The sequence below is a fragment of the Panicum virgatum genome, chromosome 9N (assembly GCF_016808335.1).
Source record: "Panicum virgatum strain AP13 chromosome 9N, P.virgatum_v5, whole genome shotgun sequence".
Classification (NCBI taxonomy): Eukaryota; Viridiplantae; Streptophyta; class Magnoliopsida; order Poales; family Poaceae; genus Panicum; species Panicum virgatum.
Window position 1 is genome coordinate 71,436,339 of NC_053153.1, and position 19,439 is coordinate 71,455,777.

At 46.0% G+C, this 19,439-nt stretch overlaps 1 long non-coding RNA gene across 1 annotated transcript; it reads left to right on the forward strand.

Annotated features, from left to right (window-relative positions):
- Positions 1 to 10,885: 10,885 nt before the first annotated feature.
- Positions 10,886 to 14,048, forward strand: LOC120693333. The gene is made up of 2 exons (XR_005682964.1): positions 10,886 to 11,565; positions 12,233 to 14,048. It is a non-coding gene; the product is annotated as an uncharacterized LOC120693333 (long non-coding RNA).
- The last annotated feature ends 5,391 nt before the right edge of the window (positions 14,049 to 19,439 follow it).

Genomic DNA, 19,439 nt, shown 5'->3' on the forward strand with positions numbered 1-19,439 from the left:
CGCCTGTGTCGATTGAGGACCGTTCCGTTGTTGGCAGTGTTGATCGAGGATTGAATAGTACTAACCACATACCGGAAGTAGGAGGCAGTCGAAACCGGTAAGCTGTGTACCACTTTACAGCGGTGATTTGAATTCTGTCATGCTACGCTGGGCGTGGGAGTTGGCGGGTGTTGGATAGGATGCCGCCTCCGGGTTCTCCGGGAGTTCACCGCGAGGGGCCCATCACCTGGGTTTTAGCAGGCGTAGTTTAGATGCCGTGGTAATGTGGAAACAGTTGACGCGCGTGGCCCGACGGGGCTTACATGTGTCGTGTGAGTTAGGTCCACCTTGCAAGGTTAAATCGGATCGATTCGCCGTGACTCGCGGTTATGAGAGCCTTGATCTCTTTGTCTCATCGTAGTAAAGATTTGGAATGATGATGATATAATGATAATACTCTGTAAAGATTGATATGATCAACTATGCTTGCTTTAGATGTCAGGCAAATCTAGTTGGTACTTGATAAACTTAAATTGGGCTAAAATATTGAAAGTAAGGATCCAGTATTAGTAGCCTTTCAGTAAAACAAACTCCAGAGCCAAAAAGCTTTGCATGTCTAGATATTGGGCTAAGTATACCCGTGTCGGGTAAGTCTTGCTGAGTATTAGTATACTCAGGGTTTGTTGTTATCTTGTTTTCAGGTAGCGGCTGCTGGTTGGAGCTAACCAGGATTCACATTGGTGGGCACGATGTGAAGTCCTTACGTCATCGTAGTAATCGTTGTTTTTCTAAACTAAACTTTTATTTAATTTTCGCTGCATTTTGAACTTTGATATTTCACGTAAACTTGTTTGTAAAACTCCGCATTGTAAATTAAATTTGAGAACTTCTATCTGCTTGTAATCATCTGTGCTCGTCTTCGTGCGAGACTTCCAGTGTTTTTGATCCTTAACCAACAGGCTGCCGGATTACACCGTTTTAAGTGCGTGTTTAATTGATTAACACTTAAGATGATAGTTAGCGCACTTAAACCGGTTTAATTTGGGCGGTTCTGCTACAATATTGATCCCTTGATTTATTCGGTATCATGTAGAATGGAGATACAAACTTGCAGGAGAAAGGGATACTCTCACCTCGGCTTCATCGACCCAATTATTTGTAATTGGAGGATTCTACGCGACACTTCCGATGAGCTATTCCAAAACTTGTTCAAGTACATAAGCGTTCATCACAACAAACAAATGATATTGTTTCCTTACAACTTTGCGTGAATGATTCCTTCCGTCTAACTCTTTTTATTATGTAATCGAATTGTTTAAACCTTAACTACCAAGAACTGCCTCCGTATAATCTTGCTGTGAACACTGGGTTCTAATTGTCATAATTCCCGAGAAGAGCCTACTCGTGGTTATGGATTCATTGAAGAGAAATCCAGAACAATACGAAAATATTCTTAACATGATGAAAAAGTAATTCTACCACTACTCCGTCGATGACCGATAATTTGAATCACTTTGTTACTTGACTATAATTGTTCTAATCATGCACAGTATTTGGAAACAATTCGCTAAAAATCATTCAGGCAAATTTGACAAGGAATTGAAGATCAAAACAGATTTTGCGGTACGCACTTGGATGATTCGTTGCACGATTCATTAGTTTTATTATATATTTATGTAAATATCTGATAATTTCTTCTCTCTTAAAGTGTATGAGGCAGAAACAAGACACTAATTTATGCGCATACTATGTATGCGAGAACATCCATGGTCTGGTAAGTCCTCCAAGGGCCTGGACAGATTGGGAGGAGGAAGTAAGTAAAAAACTTGTTAATATTTAAACTCGTATTTTAATTAGTCGAAATTAATTATCTCCTTTTTATATAGATCGAGGAGATGCGCGATAAACTCATACCGGAGGAAAAGATTATGACGATTCAAGAACAATTATCCGGATTTATTGTTGAGCAAGTCCTCGATCCAAAAGACGAATTCTACTATGATGGACTATCTAATATTGACAATCGCAGCAAATATGATAATATACGCGTATATATGTAATTAAGAACGAATATACCTATGTAAATATATATGTGTGTATGTATTAAATTTTTATTTATGAGTATGTACGTATTATATATATATAAGCACTCCAATTGTATATATATAAGTGAATTAATTTATATATGAAAACTATCTGTGTGTATTAGTGGAGATCATGCACACTGAATTTCAATACATAAGTTTAATTGAAATGTAAAAGTATAATTGAAATAGAAAAAGAATTGAGAAAAGAAAAATAGAAAAAAGGAACCTTTTATCCCGGTTGGTAACACCAACCGGGACAAAAGAGTGCGCCAGCCACGTGGCGCTGACAGTTGCCAGACCTGGGACAAAAGGACTCCCTTTTGTCCCGGCCTGGCGTTCCCGGTTGAAAAACCGGGACAACAAGGGTTTCCCAACCAAGACAAATTAGTGTTTCTGTAGCAGTGTGTCTCATCCTTTTTCTCCCTTTCACGTCGGATTTAGCCTGCTCATGGGCACCCATAATACTTACTCTGAGTGATCTAGCCATGCACGACCAACAAAGGGACGCAAACCGATCAATGGGCGACGGGCAGATCGAGCATGGATGGAGGCAGACGGCCGGTGTTGGGGGCTATGTTAGCATTGCTGATCACTCCGGCCCAAGGCCCAAGCGTGCCACTCGGCCCAGTACCCGTATCTATGGCCCAGAGTGGCATGTCTAGTATATGTATTCCGAGAGAGAGAGGAGAGACCAATCAGTTTTGTAACCGGATAATATTCTCCAAGAAGACGACCTCTGTTCGTCCTCCTCCTCCGCTTTCCGTAGCTGCTTGCTTCTCCGATCTCCAGTTCCCTCTCCCTTCTTCCTTCCTGCTATCGATCCACTAACAACACTACCGGCTAATCCTGTTGCATCTGGTTTTTTCCCGTGACAACCCCATGCTAGGTAAGTTACCTAAATTGCATTTCCATCGCTTTGACGGCGAGAATCCTAAGCTCTGGATCTCTCGTTGTGAGGACTATTTCGACATGTATTCTGTTGATTCGAGTTTCTGGGTCCGTTTGGCCCTCAATCAGTTGGATGGCCCGGCCGCGCGCTGGTCCCAATCGGTGACCAAGCGCCTGAAGGCGGCCCAGTGGTCTGAATTTTGTTCTCTGTTGCTTGAACGATTTGGTAGAGACCACCAGGAGTCTTTGATTCGGCAGCTTTATCATATTAGCCAGGATACCACAATCGCCGATTATGTTCAGCGTTTTTCTGAGTTAGTCGAACAGCTGATTGCTTATGAGCACACTACAGATCCCATGTATTATACTATTCGTTTCGTAGATGGGTTGCGAAGTGATATCCGTGCTTCCGTACTACGAAACGGGTTGCGAAGTGATATCCGTGCTTCCGTACTTGTTCAACGTTGGATTCTGCTTGTTCCCTTGCGTTGTTGCAGGAAGAGGTGGGCGATTCATCTTGCCGACCGGGATTCCGGCGGTCTGATTCTAATTCGTCGTTCAAGCCTCAGCTCCGAGGAGCCCTTCCTCTGCCGGCTCCTCCTCCTCGCGACCGTCCATCTCCGGCTATGACTAAGGATGATCATCGCAGTGGGGACGCTGCCCAAGTGATTTCTCCTTATGCCAAGCTAGCTGCGCTGCGAGCTTATCGTCGTGCCTTGGGGCTTTGCTACAGATGTGCTGAAAAGTGGAGCAAAGATCATAAGTGCTCTCCAATAGTGCAGCTTCATGCAGTGCAGGAACTCTGGGAATTATTTCAATTGGAGGATGTGTCTGTCGACAGCCACTCTTTGCCTGCCGAGTCTTCAGAGCAATTGTTTTTGGCTATTTCCAAGGCAGCAATGACAGGTCAGGGAGCTCCCCGTACTATGAAGTTCTTGGGCTCTATTCAACATCAGTCTATATCCATTCTTGTCGATTCTGGCAATTCCACCTCTTTTATCAGTGCTCAGTTGGCTCAGCGGTTGTCTGGTGTTACTTCTCTAATGAATTCAGTTTCTGTGCAAGTGGCTGGTGGTGGCATATTGTCCTCTTCTGCCGTCATCTCCCAAGCAGTATGGTTCATTGGTGATTTGGCCTTTCAGTCTGATCTCAGAGTGCTTCCCTTGACAGCATATGATCTTATTATTGGGATGGATTGGTTAGAAACTTATAGTCCCATGAACATTCACTGGAAGAACAAGTGGATGGAAATCTCCTATGCCGGTCAATCAGTGTTGCTTCAAGGTCTGCTGTCAGAACCTCCTGATGAGGTGTTACTTCAGTTCTGCGTGCTCACTCCTGATGGTTCACAAGAGGGTTCAGTTCAGTTGCTCCCTACTGAGGTGCAATCCCTACTTGACCAGTTTGGGCATATATTTGAGGAACCTGATGGGTTACCTCCTTCTCGAGCATGTGACCATGAGATTCCTCTCATACCCGGTGCCAGACCAGTTAACATTCGTCCCTACAGATATCCCCCCGCTCTGAGGGATGAAATTGAGAAACATGTGTCTGATATGTTGCAAAAGGGGATAATTCAGCCTAGCGCTAGTTTGTTCTCCTCGCCTGTGTTGCTTGTCAAGAAGAAGGAGGGTACCTACAGGTTTTGTGTGGATTTTCGACATCTTAATGCTTTGACCCTTAAGTCCAAGTTCCCTGTGCCTGTGTTTGACCAGCTGATGGATGAACTAACAGGAGCTTCCTGGTTTTCAAATCTTGACTTGAGAGCGGGTTTTCATCAGATTCTTTTGAAGCCTGGTGAGGAGTACAAGACAGCCTTCCAAACCCACTTTGGACAGTATGAGTTTAGAGTAATGGCCTTTGGTCTTACTGGTGCTCCTGGTTCCTTTCAGGGCGCCATGAATGTCACCTTGGCACCTGGTCTGGGCAAGTTTGTGATTGTCTTTTTTGATGATATCTTAATTTACAGCAAATCATATGAAGAACACCTGCGGCACATTAATTTGGTGTTTGAATGGCTAGCTACGGACCAGTGGAAGTTGAAATTGTCCAAATGCAAGTTTGCTCAGAGATCTGTTGCTTACTTGGGGCATATTATCAGTGAGCAAGGAGTTTCAACAGATCCATCTAAAGTACAAGCAATTGTGGAATGGCCAGTGCCGTCTTCTGTCAAGGAGCTCAGATCTTTTCTCGGTCTAGCTGGATACTATCGCAAGTTTGTGAGACACTTCGGTATTATTTCTAGACCCCTCACTACTTTGCTTAAGAAAGGTTGTTTGTTCATTTGGACATCTGAGCATGATACTGCTTTTGCTACATTGAAGTCCGCTCTGTCTACTGCCCCAGTGTTGGCCTTGCCTGATTTTTCACTTCCTTTTGCAATTGAGACTGATGCCTGTGACTCTGGTGTGGGTGCCATGTTAATGCAGAAAGATCATCCTTTAGCTTTTATCAGTAAATCTCTTGGTCCACGAACTAGGGGGCTCTCTACGTATGAGAAAGAGTATCTCGCTATTTTGGTTGCTGTTGAGCAGTGGAGGCATTACTTGCAGTGTGGGGAATTTACAATTTACACTGATCAAAAGAGCCTAGTGCACCTCAATGAACAACGGCTTCACACCCCGTGGCAGCAAAAGGTCTTTACTAAATTGCTCGGCTTGCAGTACAAGATCATATACAAACAAGGGGCTGAAAATAGAGTTGCTGATGCGCTGTCGAGACGATCTTCTATTGATCAGGTCCTGGCACTCTCTACTAGTACCCCTTTATGGTTGGAAGCTGTAGTGTCAGCTTATGCATCTGATCCTCAGGCTCAAGAGTTGATCACCAAGCTGTCTCTCAAACCAGATGTTGTTCCCTATTACACCTTGTCTGGTGGTGTTCTCCGGTTCAAGAACCGCATATGGGTCGGTAATGACACATCCCTTCAGTCGCAGCTCATCTCTGCAATGCATACTTCTGCCCTGGGCGGCCACTCAGGCATCCCTGTCACTTACAGCAAGCTGAAACAGTACTTCGCTTGGCCAGCAATGAAATCTTCGGTGCAACAGTTTGTTCATGCCTGCCAAATCTGTCAGCAAGCTAAACCCGATCGAGCTCGTTACCCAGGTATGCTCCAACCATTGCCAGTTCCAGATTCGGCATGGCAGATAGTCTCTCTAGACTTCGTGGAGGGTCTTCCTCGTTCTGGACAGTACAATTCAATTCTTGTGGTGGTCGATAAGTATTCCAAGTTTGCTCACTTTGTTCCACTCCGGCATCCTTTTACTGCTCTCTCGGTTGTTAAAGCATATTTGGACAATGTGTATAAGCTTCATGTAGGGATGAAAGCGGGAACGGGGAAATCCCGTACCGACCGACACCGTATCCCGATTTTCCCGATCGAATGCCGTATTTTCGGGAAAAAACAAAATCAGGAAAAAAATTCGGGAAAATTCGGCGAAATCGGGATCGAAATCGGTTGGAGACTTTTCCCGACCGAATTAGCGGATCCCGTTTTTGACTCGGTATTTTCCCGCGGTATTCCCGAATTAAAACAGCCCACAATAGTCAAAGCCATCGCACCTCACGGTCACGGCCCAAGGCCCATTCGCGCGCCCACCCTCCACCAAACCCTAACCTCCCGAGTCCCACCCTCCCAAGCTCCCTCATCCCTCCTGGCTCTCTCCCAGCCGCACGCCCCCATCCCCATCGGCCATCGCCCAGCCGCACGCCCCCATCCCCATCGCGCCTCCCCACCTCGCGCAGTCGCGCGCCCGCGCCGCACGCCCGCCCGACACCCAGCCGCGGCGCCGCCCGCCCCCATCGCGCCCTCTACCTGCCGCCGGAGCAGAGGAGCCAGCTCGTCACCTCGGCCAAGGGCGGCGCCGGCTGGGGCTCCCGTTCCCGCTGCCGCGCCCCTGCTCCTGCGGCCGGCAAATGTGCTTGGTGGCGGGGCCCCTGCTCCTGCGGCCGGCGGACCTGCTCTGCAGTCGGTCGTCGGCGCCCCCTTCCCCTCTCTGACTCTCCCTCTCAGATCCACTCCCTCTGTACCTCACGGATTCACTATCTCCCTCCGTACCGTGTCCGTGTGCTATGTGCTTGTTGCAGGAGGACGATGTTGTGGACACTGGACAGCGATGAAGAGATGGAGGGGCCCATGTAAATGTTTTTCTCTACAACGTGTACGATGTTGATTCTTCAATAGAGAAGCGATACTGTATTTTGTGTAATGAATTAATGTTGTAACCTGTGATGCCCCTGTGATGCGAACTATATCGTGGTATTAGTGCATTTACTTATCTTTCGATTATGATACTATTTGCCAGTGTATTATGTACAGTTGCAACCGTTGTATCGAGTTGAACATTTGAAGTGGTTGCATGACTTGTTATACCTGCTTTTGAGTACCGGTTCCCGACCGTTATCGACATGCTTCCGATCGAATTGTACCGATTTCGATATCCCGCATAACCGATTTCGTTTTCCCGACCGAGCTTTCCCGTACCCGTTTTTGTTTCCGAATTAAAATATGAAAACGAAATTGGTTAGAGTATTTTCCCGACCGATCCCGACCGCTTTCATTCCTAGCTTCATGGCCTTCCAATGGCCTTCCAATGTCGCTCATCTCTGACCGCGACCGTGTCTTTACAAGCAAACTCTGGCAGGAATTGTTCTCTTTGGCTGGTGTTTCTTTGCGTATGAGCTCGTCCTATCACCCCCAGACGGACGGACAGACTGAGCGGGTCAACCAGTGTATGGAAACATTTCTTCGCTGTTTCGTGCATGCTTGCCCCACTAAGTGGATTCAGTGGCTCTCGCTGGCCGAGTTTTGGTACAATATGAGCTGCCATTCCGCTTTGGGGCGTTCCCCGTTTGAGGTACTCTACGGTCACCCCCCACGCCACTTTGGCCTAGAGCCTGCTTCTGCTATCTCCACTCCAGACCTGTCTACTTGGTTACATGAAAGGGAACTGATGCAAGATCTGGTGAAGCAACACCTTTTGCGTGCTCGGGACCGAATGAAGCGGCAAGCTGACAAAGGCAGGTCAGAACGTTCATTCAATGTTGGGGATTTTGTTTTTCTCAAGTTGCAGCCTTACGTTCAGACATCGCTGGCACCTCGAGCCAATCAGAAGTTGTCCTTCAAATTCTTCGGCCCCTTTCGTGTGCTGGAGCGTATCGGGCCTGTAGCTTATAAGCTGGAGCTTCCGCCGTCAGCCTCTATCCACCCAGTTTTTCACGTGTCCCAGCTCAAGAAGGCTGTGGGCGATCAGATTGTCTCTCCGGTGCTGCCAGATGGTTCATCATACTATCAAGTGCCTGAGTGTGTGCTCCGCCATCGCCTTTCTTCTGGTGATCGTCCAGTGCTCCAAGGCTTGATCAAGTGGTCAGGTTTGCCGTCTTCGTTGGCCACCTGGGAGAATTTGGAAGATCTTCGTCGACGCTTTCCACGAGCAACGACTTGGGGGCAAGTCGCTTCGCAAGAGGAGGGGAGTGTTAGCATTGCTGATCACTCCGGCCCAAGGCCCAAGCGTGCCACTCGGCCCAGTACCCGTATCTATGGCCCAGAGTGGCATGTCTAGTATATTAGTATATGTATTCCGAGAGAGAGGAGAGACCAATCAGTTTTGTAACCGGATAATATTCTCCAAGAAGACGACCTCTGTTCGTCCTCCTCCTCCGCTTTCCGTAGCTGCTTGCTTCTCCGATCTCCAGTTCCCTCTCCCTTCTTCCTTCCTGCTATCGATCCATTAACAGGCTAGGTACGGGCGGATCGGAGAGAGCAGGCGATGTGCCCCGGCCGTGCGCAAGGCGGGCGCCAACGCGGTGCCAGGCGCACTGCAGATCCGCGCACGCTGAGGCGCCGTGCCGGTGTGCGCGCACGCACGGCGCACAGATGCGCGGCCGCGCGTGCGTGTAGGACTAGGGGGGCGGCATGGGCGCACTGCATGCACTGCAGTCTGCACAAACAATGTCGTTGTTCCTGTTCCCTTTTCCGTCGTCACTGCTTATAAACTGGTAATGCCGTTGCCTTGGTGGACACTAGCTTGATTATTACTTGAAGGCCGGGTTAGTTGCTCTGCTTGCATCTTTTCAAATGTAGAACTTTCAAGGGTATGTATGTACGTAAGGATAATGCGCGACTAATACAAATCCGTTTTCTTGCTTTCAAGGGTAAGCAAGAAATAAAACGGATTGTGCATCCTGTGTGCAAAGTCAGCACGCATGGATGAGATGCAGCTCTGAATAATGCCCACCCAGGCACATTCCAATTCCATCACTCCCTTTGAAGTTTACAGTGAATCTTTGTCAACGGGGTGGGCAGGTACAGTACTAGCAGTAATCAAACCACGCGAGCAAATGATTGAGAAAACTCGCAATCGCATTGAGAAGAGGTGGATCTCGCGGCCGCGGAAGGTCGCTGCAGATGCCTATAAATACCTGCTATCATCGATCATCTTGAAGGCGCACACACGATCGAGAACACATCCACACTCCACAGCTATCTCTCGCTAGTCGCTAGCAATGGCCTCCAAATCCATGGCATCCCCTGCGCTCCTGCTCCTCGCCATGGTGCTCATGCTCGCGGCTTTCTGCTCATGCCCAGGCATCGGCACCGGTGCCGGCGCCGGCGCCGTCCCAATCTCTGTGCCCTAATGTCTTCAGCAGCATTCAGGCCTTCGAAACGGCAGCGAGAGCGCTGGTGGACAAGATCGAGATTATTTTTGTTCCGAACATCATGGAGATCCTCGACTCCACCCTCGCGAAGCTCGGTCTCCTACACCCGTCCGTAGAACCGTGTCTGTGCGGCCCTATCCCCAGTTCAGTGGTTCCGGCATGGAGCCCAAGATCAAATGCTTCGGGGGAGAGATCACTCTCTAAGCACGTATGCGGAACATGCTCGCACTGCACGCGCAACTTGAATGGGCGCGTCCTAGTAGTACTACTCATCTATATATGAATAAGCTGCCAATTAGGGGAATGCATGGCATTATGTATATGCCTGTGTGATCTACACATGTGGGCAGTAGCTCATGTATCTGCGCGACACCGGGGAATTGGAGTTGATTTGTTTTTACCCATCATTTGACACGTTTTTGTTTTACTTCTACGGCTGATCAAATACCATGCATATGTACTGTTGGTTCGAAAAAAGATACCATATATGTACTGGACTCTGGAGGCATGTTTTGTAGTATGCTTTATTACTATATATATTCGTTGTTCATGATGTGAGATTACCATTGGTTGTAGTATTAGAGCTTGTTGAAGTGACCATGGTTTTGATTATTCAGCAGCACTACCGGAAACCGCATTTTTGCCGTGTGTCTGCATGTCTGTACACCATGAACCCTTTGTCGTGTGTTACACACGGCAAAGAGTTTGCCGTGTGTTTATCAGCCTTTGCCGTGGGCAACAAGCACACGGCAAACCTCCTGTCTCCCGTAGTGCAGGTGGAAGTTGAAGAGAAGACGACATTCATCAGCCACAAGCCCACAATATGACCGCTATCCCGGACATATATGCAATGGCAAACCATGGGCTAGCCTGACATGAGCGCAACATACTCCATGATAATATAATAAAAGTTCTCTAAGCGCTCAGCTTGATATTATATAACTTCCATTCATCTTTTTCTTGTTATTGTTCTTAGTAAATATGACCGCCAAAATTCATTATGCAATCTCGACACTAACTATTAATGTGCCTAATGCCCTAATGAAGATTACAATTGATGGCTACAACTTTACTTTTGGGCGGCCCTCTATATTGTCGAAAAGAATCTGGAATCACTTGATGCTTGATGTTTCATCTTATTTTCGTTTGTCAACGCACGTGAAGGGCTAGCTCTGCACCTTTCACCTTTTCAAAAAATGGAGGGCAAATATATGTAGATCCATATCGCTGGAAGTTTTGGAGGCCTCAGAAGTCCTCAACGTTCTGTTCGCCAATGCCTACGCGCCGCATGCCATCTGCTGGGTCGCGTGCGGGCTACGCAGTTGGGTCGGGTGCCCCGTCCTTGCCTCACGAAAAAAATCCAACCGCTGGCACCACTGCTGCCTCGCACCATCCGCTGTCCTCATTGCCTTCTGCACTCCATTTTGTGATTCCCACAAGGCCACAAGCGGTCATCCTTCACTCCGGATAAAATCCAGCGCCGACCAAGCCTTGGCCCTCGGCTGCTCCGCTAACCTTTCACCTCCGCCCTATTCATGTACCCCTCCACCTGCCCACCTCGACCCCAAGACACGGCAGCGGTGGCGGCGGCGCGGCCAACCAGTTCTTTCCTCCCTCACCCTCGGCCCCTCATCATAGAAACGAGGATTGTGGTTGCGACGGCCTCACCTGCGGCCTCCCCCTGCCATGGTGATGACTCCCATGGAGAGCTCCACCCCCTAATCTGGCTCCACGGCGTCCTCCTCCGCAGCTTATCTGCCTTTGTTAACCCCGGAGAGCACGACCTGAAACACAAGGGCTCCGACGAGGCGACGAGGGAAGGAGCGGCCTTGGGCGGACCAAGTTTCGTCGATCCGATGATGACGTCGTATCGCTTCAACAGCATTGTTTTGGGTCGCACAGGGATGGTTGATTTGGGGTCACCAAGCCCACGCACAACCAATATGCTTTAGTATGTTTCAGATGACTAAAATTTCCTGTCCCTTTATGTATCCATGCTTCTTCTAAATTTATTATAATCATATTGTCAACTTGGGCGTCTGATGTGTGCCTTAGATAATAATACTAAGCCTTTGGGCAATGATAATTCTTCTTGGTGTTGAGTTAATGCAACTCTGATACATGCTTCTGGAGTTTTGGTCGACTTCTAAGAGTAATAATCTCCTAATGAGTATGTTGCCATAATCTGCTTTACAGACCTTGCCACATCAATATGGTTATAGTAAAAATAGGGTATTGTGAAACTTGATTTGCCTATTAAATCCATGGTATCAATTTCACCACGTTTCAGATATATGTGCCATCCCCAACCCAGGTACAGTTCGCCCTTTTGCCTAGGTTGATGCTTGCCTCTCTCATACGAAAGCTGCTGTGATGAGAAATGGAAACCAATGATCAATCTCTCAGACTGAACCATTTAGTTCCTTCAGTTTCCTTTTTTTGTTTTCATTTATTTCTTAATCACGTTAGTATATATTTTTTGGTCCATACTAGCTCATTTGTTACTGCAGATATCTCATTTACATATATGTATATGTGTTCAGAAGAGGATAATTAGATGTGTTCCATATGTTCAGGCACAAAGTTAATTCACATAGCCTTTTGCTTTCTTTTCACAGGTATGTCTATTAAGGTTTCCATTTCAAGTTATGCCAAGTACCACGGTTTGTGCTGCTGTTTAGTTCATCTCGTGCGCTGCCTTTAAGGGTTATAACAAACTTTCACGTGTTCTCGGCACATCAATATAACAAGTACAAAGATGCCTACCTCTCTTTCACATTGCATACATTAATTTTATCAACAATTCCAGTTAAAAAGTATTGGAAAGAAAGTATGAGGCATGAGAGCAGTCAACTTGAGTATGTTATTTTAGTTGGCAGAGAATCTTTAAGTCATATGGGTTATTTTGATGTTTTCGAGAAACAAGGATCAATGGACCATAAGGTCAGTTATTCTTAGAGTGAATTGTCATTTTAATTCAAGTTATTGGCTCTTATATTGTTTTAGAAGAAGCAAATACTGAAGACTTTGCAAGACACCTTATGCTCCTGTTGAATAGCATCTTCAAGGATGGAATGGACAACCTAGGATCACACCCACATTTTTTATTACTTTTCATTCTAATAAATTCAGATGTTTTCTCAGCCCCCCCCCCCCAAAAAAACCCTGCTACTAGAACCAAGCAAAAACATATTTCAATCATGGTTATCATTGTGCTACATAAACACTATGCACGTCTTAGTGCAATTTGATTCCAATGGCATGAGATAGGGAATTTATGCGCAATTAGTCCTTGCATTACGAGGCACCACTCTCTTTACCAAGTTTGGATGTAGCATCAATATAATAGGCTTTGAATCTTTAAATAAAACACTGTTGCTGCAATCAAGAAGTTGACAAAATTTCACATCTCTGAATCTGTAGGCTCTAAAGCTTCCAGGCTTTAGCCTCTGTATTCCAGTTAGAAGTATCAGATGTGAACAACCCTTGTGTGTCATGTACGGCTCACATAGATCATTCTCCCTGATCTTTACTTAATTCCATTGATTATACGTCTATGTCTGCTATCATTTGTGTTTTTATTGTAGCGTGCGTACCTCTACTCATCTATTTTTGCTATAGTTTAGCATTTCGAAACTCTGCTATGTGGATATGCAGACTGATGATTATATATGAATATATCTTCTGCTACCGTTCTGTAGCAAGCATAGATAGAAGTTGGTGTATTTCTTTTTTATATGACATCTACTATGTTATTTCTCTTCTTAGTCTGATCCTTTCTCTCTTTTTTAAACTTATTTTCCAGGTTTTGGTTGTTCTAGCTCCTCTGCCAAGGAAATTAATTTTTACCAACTAGATTATTAAATTAAGACTTTATGGATTTTTTTCATATCTTTCTTTGCAGACTTTTACACCATGTGAATTGCAATTCCAAAGAGCCAGAACAATGAACACGTTCCTTTTGGGGGGGGGGGGGATTTTAGGTGCAGCCATGAAATTATTATGTGGTATTAATGTTTTGCCTTTGATTCTAAAAGTTTGCCCCTTTGGATCAAAGGTTCATTTTTTTTATTTTCTTTTCTCATTGCTGAATGCTCATGCAAGTTCTTTGGTTTCAAGAAGTGAGGTGATAATCTTTGTTTTCTTTAATATTTTGAATAACTACATATCCGACACAATGACATAATTTTTTATCTCATGTTATCTCCTTACCAAAAGTATCAATATTCTATCATGCCGTAATATGTCGTCTCTTCAACAAATCGAGTACTATTTTTCAGGTATAAGGTCAAAAGGAGGTCGGCCAACTATGAATGGCATCCTGTGTAACCTGCAGATCCCCTATTTTACTGTTATTTGTGCTTTTAATAGATAGATTTGTAATTGACCTATCTTTGTTTTATCTTTATAATGATTGATTGCATGGCTTGGCAAGATCTGAGTTTATTGGCTGTTACCACTTAATGTCGTGTACTAGATATGTACTGATTTGGCCGGTCATCCAAAAAAAATTGCTTTTAATAATTTGAACTACACGAGTCAGTGTCTGACTGGTGCAGCGAAACAACCGCCGCAGGTCATATACACCTTCGCTGCGGGCGCGGCGTTAGCGCGCCAATATTCCTAGTTTCAAGCACGCACGAAAGGATTAATGCACGCCTGACCTCCAAACTAGATATATACTCCTTCCGTTCCAAATTATAAGTCATTCCAAGAATCTTGGAGAGTCAAAATTTTTTAAGTTTGACCAAATTTATACAATAAGATAATAACATTTACGATATCAATTAAGTATCATTAGATTCTTTGTTAGTTATATTTTTATAGTATACCTATTTGATGTCATAAATTTTTGTATTTTTCTTTATAATTTTGGTCAAACTTTGAAATTGTTTGAATCTCCAAGATTTTTGGAATGACCTATAATTTGGAACGGAGGGAGTACTAAAAGTCTAAAACGGGTATGCACGTATATGTACGCCAAAGTACAGGGTATTGCCCTTGATGATCAGAAGCGCGTTGTCCATGTGCGAAGTCACCATGCCAGCAGTGCGCGGAGCGTGAACTGAAATTATCTAGTGGATGAGGACCAAGGATGCTGGAGTTCAGGCGGATAGCTAGGCTTTAGTTGGGCTATTCCGGCTTCTATCATGCGTCTGGGCTCACCCCAGTTTGTCTGGGCCCTTGGATCCCTTATCCCAAGCCCAAATCAACTACTTTTTTAAAAATCTTTGGTAGCTTGTTACTAATCTATCCCAAGCCCAAATAAAGCCATAAACATACACATCCTGCTCGAGATATTCAGGCTTTATTTGGGCTTACCGTTTTTAATCTCTGGCTACATCGTCATCACCTGCAGATTACCGTTAAGCATATTCTTAACAATCCTCTCAGTTAGCATTCAATCTTTAAGCTATAGTTAAGTTGCTATCGTTAGGTGGCTGCTCCCTCCCCAATGCTTTCAAATAAATATTCAGGCTAAAGTATCACTATCCGTTCTAAAAAGGTAACAAAGCAATTCAGGTGGAGCACCATCACGCTGCAGCTTGATTTGACATAGGAGTATATACCATCGCCTAAGGCTGATTTGAGGTCCTATCTCACAAGGCTGATTGCATCCATGAGTAGCAGTAAAGTGTCCTCCCTAGCCATAAGGTGTGGGTCTTCTCTGCACCAAAAGGAAAGTTTAAGCGGCGACTTTGTCTTTGCAAAAAGGAAACTGAACGTGTCTCTTTTAGGATCTCCCTTGAGTCACAATCATCGGGTCATCATCTTTAACCGGCTGCTTGTGGCAGGGGCCAGACTCTGCCTCAGTGGAGTTAGTCTGGCTCAGATTTAATAGTCTGAAAAACCAAAGCTATGACGCATGGCAACAGGTTTTGACATTGTGAAACATGCATTGGTCTACGAACAATTTGTTTTACGGCTGATCTGGTAGTGACACACTTCAGAGTTGCGAAGAATTTGATTCAAGCATAGGTCCTTTGTTCTAGGTTCTAACCTGCATCACGAAATCGAGACGCGACTTTAAGTCGTTCAGAATCAGCATCATATCCACAGCAGCTTGCTATCTGATCAATGTTATGGTGAGTTAGGCAATCTTTTGGTGGAATTAGCTATGTTTTGGTGGGTAAGAAGAGCATAAATTGCAGGGCAATTGATGGTGTCAGTTAGATGAGGTTGTATAACTGTCATACACGAGTTTGTCAAAGCGTGGAATTCGTAACGGGTCCCATACATGATAACATAGATGATCTCACAGAACTTGTATACTATAACACAAAGATTATTCGTTTTGGACTGAAAAAGATAAGGCTCTGCTCTTCTAATTGTCAGGTTTCAGTATTCCCCTGAAGAATAAAAAATCTACTTCTGACCTCAACGTAGTTTGACAGTAGAGTTGTATATTATATATACAATCCTATCTGCAGATTAAGCTCGTACAATATCGTTGCTTGATTGCATTATGAAAAACTATACTGTAACAGAACGGGACAGATGGGCAGGGCCGAATCCCGGGTTACTGTAGCTTGGCTACTGTAGCGCCGGAAAAATACTGTAGCGGCGGGAGTATAGTACCAGCCTGAAAGTTGAGAGAGGGACGATCCAGCTTAAATACCAGGTCTAGGGAAGCTGAATAACTTCGGTTGCAATTTTTTGCGCGAAGTGAGGACGAAAGCGTAAGAGAGTTATTTAGCAGGTGTGATTTACTCAACGTGCAAAGTAGATCTTAGCCGTTACCTGGATCGGGTCGTTACAGTGGTATCAGAGCCGACTCTCGCGGTTTCACGCCACATACGGGCATAAGTGCGCGGGCATGAGCACGGGCGCGTGGTTGCAGATGCCACCGGCATGTGGGCAGGGGCTCTCACGGTTTCACGCCACATACGGGCATAAGTGCGCGGGCATGAGCACGGGCGCGTGGTCGCAGATGCCACCGGCATGTGGGCAGGCGCGTGTGGGCACAGATGCGCGGGCATCGGGGATGCGCCGGCACTGGACGCACGGACGTGGCACAGGGACCGTTGGCACTGGACGCACGGACGTGGTACATGGGACTGTTGGCACTAGACGTATGGGACGTGGCCAAGAGAGGAGATCCTGGTGGTATTTAAGTTGGTTCGACGATTCGACGGGGGTGGGTGATTGTAACAGAACGGGACAGATGGGCCGGGCCGAATCCCGGGTTACTGTAGCTCGGCTACGCTAGCGACGGGAGTATAGTCCCAGACTGGAAGTTGAGAGAGGGACGAGCCAGCTTAAATACCAGGCCTAGGGAAGTTGAATAACTCCGGTTGCAACCTTTTGCGCGAAGCGAGGACGAAAGCGTTATTTAGCAGGTGTGATTTACTTAACGTGTAGAGTAGATCTTAGCCGTTATCCGGGTCGGGTCGTTACATATACGAATCGCAATTATGATACGGGAGATGCGCTAGTAGATTCGGTTGCTGCTGTGTGACATAAGATTATAAGAACAGACCAGGCATCTAAATGCTGATGAAACACATCGATTGCAATGCTTTCTATGACGTTAGTGACTGGTCACTAACCTGTCCCCTCACCTACCATGGAATTATGATCCCAAAGACCCATGTCTAACAGGCAGATCGATGAGCGTGGCCGCGTCGAGACAGGGAAAAACATAAGGAAAACGAACACAGAGAGAGAGAGATTTAGCAAAAAAAAAGAGCACATACTGACATACACTAGAATTCCTAGTCTTGTGCTAATGGCAAATGAAATGCCGTACAAAGGAGTGCACAGACGTCTGATCAGGAATGTTACAGCCAGATTCTTGCAAATTATACATTAGACGAAAAGGAAGACAAGAGTATTTGTACTATTGTGGTCATATATGATACATGTCACATGTGGGTATTGGCCGAAGAACATGTGCATACCAGATCCTGACAGATAAATAAAGGGCGGATGTTCATTAATAATTAAAAGAAAAATTTCAGGCGCCAATCATTTTTGTGCTTGTCTGCTAGACATACACATACTTACTGGGTCACATGCATATAGCGGTCGTTTTGGATGTAAGCAATGTTAAAGTTCAGAACTAATTCGTTTGTCATAAACGTCATATATTCAAAACAGAGAAAGTATAATGTTTGTATATCTTCTCCAAAATTTCTTTTTCTAACATTATGATATTATCTAGATTTACAGATATATCAAGATAAAAAATAGCACTCAAAAGTATTGCTAAGATACTAGTGGTCCTTGCACACACCTCTTTCTTGGGTCCTAATTTGAGACAGTGGTGATTTTGCCGGGAATAAACCGAGGCTCCCAGACGAAAAGAGCCAAAGGTAAGTTATAGCTTTTAGCTTTGAAGGAATCAATCTACCCTCCACCCATGCATGGCAATCATGTGAAGCAGCCAGCTTAAAGCTGAGACGTGCTCACGTGCACGCTCATCTGCACCAAATCCTTGGCTTTAGCTTCCAGGCTAGTGCACCCATGATCTACCTAGTAGCTATACTACTACATCACTGGAGAATACCATCGTCTTGACGTGATGAAAACTAAGAAATTGCAAAGGTAGAGATCAAAACTATCAGCCAGCACCGCACTGTATTTTTTCGTGATTTCACTCACACACGAACACGTGTGTAGACGACTATAGAGTACAGTTGTTGTTGGGAAACCAAATTTGGGTACAGGTTTGGTGCACGTACAAGGCGTCGGGTCCGATCGGCGATTGGGGAAACGTACGTGCACATGCGCGCACAGGGCCGGGGAGCAGCTAGCAGCTAGGCGATAGTCATATGTGAGTTGTGACACATAGCTAGGTCCGCCACCTTGCGATTTGGACGCACGTTGTCAGTGGTCACGCACGTCCCCGGGCGGCCGGGCCAGAGGGTTTTTACGTGCGCGACAGAGAAAGGAAGGCCCGGAACGCCAGATCCGATCAGAGCGCGGCCATGGGTCCGTTGCCCGTCCCCTTCCACCAACCCCTGCGCCTCCGATCCCTTTCGGTCTCAGACGGCTCTCACTGCTCCGTGGTATGGATCCGACGGTTTCGTGTCTTCTCAAAGCTTCGGGGAGGGGGGGGGGGGGGGGGGGGGGTATGTAGCACTTCTGGTATCAAACCACCCTACCCACTTTAACTACTTTGCCACTTCGCGCGGTGAGCTGCTACGCGGACCAGGAAATGCACCTCGATCAACCGATACGTCGACATACGACTTGAGCATGCATGCTTCACGTTATTTGCATTGATCCCCCGCAGCCGTAGATCGAGCCAGAGGCGGAGCCAGCAAAAAATTTTAGGTGGGGCAGGCCGGCAGTGGGCCGCCGGCGGGGCGCGGCAGACGGACACGGCAGGCGGGTTTCCGGCGGCCGGCTTCCGGCGGCCGGCGGGGCGCGGCAGACGGGCACGGCAGGCGGTTCCCGGCGGCTAGCTGGGGCAGCTGCCCCACCGTGCGGTATGGGTGGCTCCGCCACTAGATCGAGCAGCGGGGAAACATGAATACAGAACGCCAGTGTACACTCCTGGTAAGTTAGAGGCATCAGTAGTAGTAGTAGTAGCAGCAGCATTTTAGTTCTAACCCAAGAGAAAAATCTTAATAAGATGGAAATATATGTAATGTAGAATAGCATGATTATTGCACAAAGAAAAGCTAGATATCATGATGATTCAAATCTCAACTAGAGACAGGGATATAATTAATGTTAGGGTCACATCCCAAAGATCCAAAAACGATCCATAGACAATCATTAAAAATGGATGAAGGACCATGATTTTTCACCATTAGAGGTTTCCTTTGCGCCAACCAGTTTAAGCTATGTGGAGCAGAAGAGGATTGTGTTAAGTGG